Source organism: Sinohyriopsis cumingii, chromosome 13, assembly GCF_028554795.1.
Source record: "Sinohyriopsis cumingii isolate HCF-2022 chromosome 13, ASM2855479v2, whole genome shotgun sequence".
In the NCBI taxonomy this organism is placed as follows: Eukaryota; Metazoa; Mollusca; class Bivalvia; order Unionida; family Unionidae; genus Sinohyriopsis; species Sinohyriopsis cumingii.
The window spans coordinates 38,625,907-38,631,272 of NC_142973.1; positions in this window are offsets into that span (position 1 = coordinate 38,625,907).

Here is a 5,366-nt window from a genome sequence, read left to right on the forward strand (position 1 = left end):
GGGTGCCAACTTAAGAGTTATAGTGTGAATGAACGCGCGTGGATTTTATTGTTATGTTGATCCAACTCAATTCTGCTTTTCTGATTATGATGGACTGGATTAGTTCAGTGTAGTAAGGAGAGTGGATTTCAGCTGGAAAAATACTCGAAATTCAGTGTATAAAGTTTCGCAGGACACGTCGGTCGGATTTGAAGAACTAAGAGAGTATATTTTTAGGAAATTCAAGATACATAAATGTAAGTATATTTATTACCACTCTTATTATCAGCTAAAGAAAACTTGTTTATGCCCTGTCACTTTCATCTCGCTGTTGGAGGGAACCCAGCTATGACCTGTATCATACAGTGTCTACTATTGTATCAAAATAGTTGCAAGGGAAAATTAAAAAACAACTGCTGTGTGAAAGTCCATTTAGTGAGCGGAAATAATACTTTTCGTCGTCTTAGCTTATTGGCTCTGAGGCTCTTAGTTTCCTACCAAAACCATCAGTTGTATTCTTTTCTAGAGTCTAGCATTTTCACCGACGTGTAAAATGGTACATCTCTGATAGCTATGCGATAGCTATTGATCTGATGTCGATCTTCGACATCCGTGGGTCAACCGATTGCAGTCGAAAGCTGGAACAGAAGATTTGATGACGTTACCGATGTAAACTTTAGAAGTCAACATCATGTTATGTCGGATACGGTAGGTGATTTTTGTTGTTGTTGAGTTTAATTATAGTAGCGTTCGCACAATTGTGCATGTGCCACTTTTTTCTGACTGCACCGCAGCCTGCTAGTTGTTCCTGGGGAAGGGGATGGTGCCACCTCCCCCAGGCTTTTATGTATTCAAAGAACCGTGATATTTTGGCCTCATTCTGTGGGTCCATAAAGGTCCCTACAGTTGAATGGTTGGCTGTCATTAGTGGGAAGGAGAGCTCGGGAACGGTCCTGCTTGCTTTACATCGCTGGTTTCTTGTTGCATTTGCCTTTTTTTTTTTTTTTTTTTTAAAATGTTCTAAAAGGAGGGGGGATGTTCTATGCTGTTTATAGAGGTTCTTAGCAGATATCATGTATGAAGAGAGATTTTCAAGGTTATTATGGTATTACTAGTCGAGGTGTTTAGGGTGTGTTTCCTACGCTATGTTATTTATAAGTTTTTAGATATTACCTCTTTAAGTTATTTATTAATTGATGTTTTTAGAGATTGAATGTTACACTGGACAACAAATTTTTACAAAAGTCATGTTACTGAAATAAAATTAGTCAATTCTTATCAATTTTTATGTGCTGAACACGAATATGACAGTCAAATTGCAAAATTGGCTCTAGTTTTTTTGTAATCTGCAAGAAATTAATGTTTACATAACGAAATGCATTCCAATAGTAAAAGGTCAACTGTAATAGCCTACCTATAAAAAAATCAAGTCATTGACTACATCTTAGATTTCTTCGCCTGTCTCTTGTACAGCTGTTCGGAAGCATCTCTGAGGAGTGTCCAGCAGTAGTCAGCCAGCATTGTAGTGGACCATTTTCCCTGGTATCTTTGTTCCATTGTTGCGATATCTTGATGAAAACGTTCGCCGTGTTCATCACTAACAATACCACAGTTGCTAGGAAAGAAATCCAAATGGGAATGAAGGAAGTGAATCTTTAGAGACATATTGCAGCCAAGTTTCTTATACTTCATCAACATGTCTTCTACTAGTTCCTTATAGTTTTCTGCCCTAACATTTCCGAGGAAGTTTGTAGAAACTAGGCGAAAAGCATTCCATGCTTGTTTCGCGTCACCTTCCAGCAAGTTGTTGAACCGGTCATCTTTGAAAAGCTCTCAAATCTGAGGACCCACAAAAACTCCCTCTTTAATCTTTGCTTCGCTGAGTCGAGGGAATTTTTCATGCAGGTATCGGAATGCTGGCAAAGTCCGGTCAATGGCTTTCACGAAGTTCTTCATCAAACCTAGTTTGATGTGAAGGGGTGGTAGCAAGATTTTCTGAGCCTCAACCAGAGCTGGGTGTTGGATATTCTTCTCTCCAATGGCTACATTCTGCCTGTGAGTCCATTCCTTCCTCATGTAGTGCATTTCCCTTGCTCGGCTATCCCACTCGCATAAGAAACACATGTATTTTGTATATCCTTGCTGCAGTCCCATTAAAAGGGCAACTACCTTCAAATCACCACAGAGGTGCCAGCTGTACTTGTTATACTCAATGGAATTCAGTAGCTGCCTTAAGTTATCGTATGTCTCTTTCATGTGGACAGCATACGCTACTGGAATAGATGGAAGAATGTTTCCATTGTGCAAAAGCACAGCCTTGAGACTCAGTTTCGAAGAGTCCACAAATAGTCTCCATTCTTGTGGGTCATGAGTGATTTTTAAAGCATTCATGAGGCCCTCAATATCGGAACAGAATATCAGATTACTTTCCTTTCTGAAGAAAGGCTCCAATTGCTGGTGGCGCTTTCGATATGCAGTAATTGTGACATCTTCTTCTAGAAGATTCCATTGTTGGAGTCTTGATCCTAGCAATTCTGCCTTGTTCTTTGATAAGTCCAAATCACGAATCAGGTCATTTAGTTCTTCCTGTGTTATTCTGTGTGGGGTTGATGATGCACCACAGTGAAAATCTGGATCACTGCATGCTGATGGACCAGGAGAAGAACAGGTCGACTCACCTTTGTCTTCGTCAGATGAATCAAGAGAATATTCTGCTGGAGGTTCTGGAATAGGAAGTCCCTCACCATGTGGAACTGGTCTCAATGCAGACGGAATGTTTGGGTAGACTATTCTCGACTTCTTTCGCTTCGTTATTCCGCCGGAAAGAGGAGGAACCAAGCAGAAGTAACAGTCATTTAGGTGGTTGCTTGGCTCTCTCCACACCATTGGGACTGCAAACGGCATTGATGACCTTTTGCAATTCAACCACTGTGAAAGCTGTGTTGTACATGTAGCACAGCATATATGCGGAGCCCAAGGCTTGTCTTGGTCACCAACCTTGCATCCGAAGTAAAGATGATATGCCTTCTTCACTTGAGAATTGATACTTTTCTTCTGGTTGGCAAATGTCACTTCCCCACAAATATAGCAAAAATTGTCCGCGGTATTAACACACTTTCGAGGCATTACTGTTCTTTATTGTACGTAAATGGATAAAATAATAAGTTTTATGTAACAGTAGCTTGAACTGTCTCGCACAACGTCTAAAATATTTTAAATGCTGAACCTATCTGATTGGGCTTTATATAGTACACTGCTTACGTCAGCTTCAGCAGCCGCCTGGCATTAGTATAATAGGCCTACACATGTATAGTACACTGCTGACGTCAACTTACTTCAGCAGCCGCATGGCATTAGTATTGCATTGCATCAGAAAATGATGCAATCAACTGTGGATGATGTGAGCATGATGGTATTATGCAATGTTACATCATTATTCCGGATGTTGCTGCAGTCCTACTGGAGAAATTTACACAGTGAAACATAGAAAATGAGGTATATGAATATCTTCAAAACGAGAGCCAATACAAATTTTTCACGGTTATATTCGTGTTCGGCACACCAAAATACTACAGATTAGGGCCTTTTCAAGTCAGTAATGATTTCACTGTTGACCAGTGTTATTTATACTTTATTTAGCTAGAGACCGGAGTCCTAGCCGATTACACGGTTCGTTAAGGACATCTAGGACAGGAATCCTAGCTGATTACTCGGTTCGTTAAGGACATCTAGGACATCCGATTTTGCGGTTTCCTTAGTTTTTTATAGGTGCTTCGTAAGTGAATTATTTATTAATACTTTTAAAAAATTGAATGATATGTTATGGTTTTTTATGTGGTGGCTTCTACATTTATTTAGCTAGTTACTGGGTCTTTTGGTTTTGTGGGGATAGTAATTATATTTTGTTCCTAAGTCCTGCTGAGTCTATGAATTGATTTCTATTTTTATATGCTGATTATTTTTATTAGAGTCCGTAAGTAACTCTGGGTATGTGTGTGGTAATCCAATCTCTTTTTGGTTTTTGATAAATATTTTCCGAGCGGGTTGATATTTTGGGCATATATTGAACACGTGGTGTAGATCTTCGGTGGTGTGGCAGTTAAAGCAGTTAATGGTTGCTGGTTTGGGTCCTATAAACCTTCCAAAACTGCTTGCTAGTTTAGTTTTTCCAGTTATTATCCTGTTTATGGTTTTCTGTTCTAAATAGGTACCCTTAGGTAGCTGTATGTTCCTATCTACGTTTTTTGGGGTTTCATGGTGATTTTTCCCTTTTGTGGAGGAGTTCCAAAAATCTTGCCATGTTTGGTCTATATATGTTTGTGCGAAGCTTATTGCTTCTGTAGAGCTATAGTTAAGCTTGATAGTTTTGATCTCCTAGTTTGGTTTTTGCAACTCTGTCTGCTGTTTCGTTGCCAGAGATTCCAATGTGCGACGGTATCCACATGAGCTCGACTAATTGATGTGCTGTGGTGATATCGTCGATTAATTGGCATGCTCTGTCGAGGAATTGTTCCCTAGAGTGTGTATTGCGATTTTGGATCGATTTGATAACGCTTAGGGAATCGCTTATAATGACTGCTTTAGGTATTTGGTTGTCTTAGGTGGTGATTCTTACATGATACCTTATTCTCATTTTCCGTTTGTTATGATGCAGTACTCTGCCTAGTATTTATGAGTATTTTTTCTTTAAAGGCATAACTGGCGTACATTATTTTTTACAAGTCCGCATACTATGCTTATCAATTAATATGGAAATCCGCAACAGCGGAGTTTGTCTTCAGCCCTAGTTCACCCTTCAAAGTATGCCAGCGCCCTAGTTGATCACCAGTATTCATCCGAGTCTCTTTTTTTTATATCTGATGCACGCTTTTTCTTTTCTGATCCGCTTAAAAAGCGGACTGCCTCTCTTCATTCCCTCTCGAATCAATCTGTCCGCCACGTGCTAATATTGTGTTGTTAATAGATTAGTTACTAACAGAATTTGTTGAATGTATCACATCACTACTTTTGAAGAATTCTCAACAAAAAAAAACAGGATTACGAGCGACTTCAGGGACTGAATTATGAGGTGGCATCTCTTACTATTAAACTGGATAGTGGAACGTCGTTTAAACCTAATACCTGGATTATTTTAAAGAACGGTTGATATTAGATAAATTTTTAAACAAAATCCTCAGTTTTAAATTTTAGTCAGGTCGGAATAATGGTGATATTTATGAAAAACGGTGGCATTGAGGCTGCAAGCAGTAAATACTGATCACCTCTTTACGCTTTTCATTTGACTGGTTCTCGATTTTAAAAATGAGATGTACCAAATCAATTAAACTTTAATAAAAACAATGTAATACTTTTGGTCATACAATAGCCTTCGTAGAAACTGCAAAACA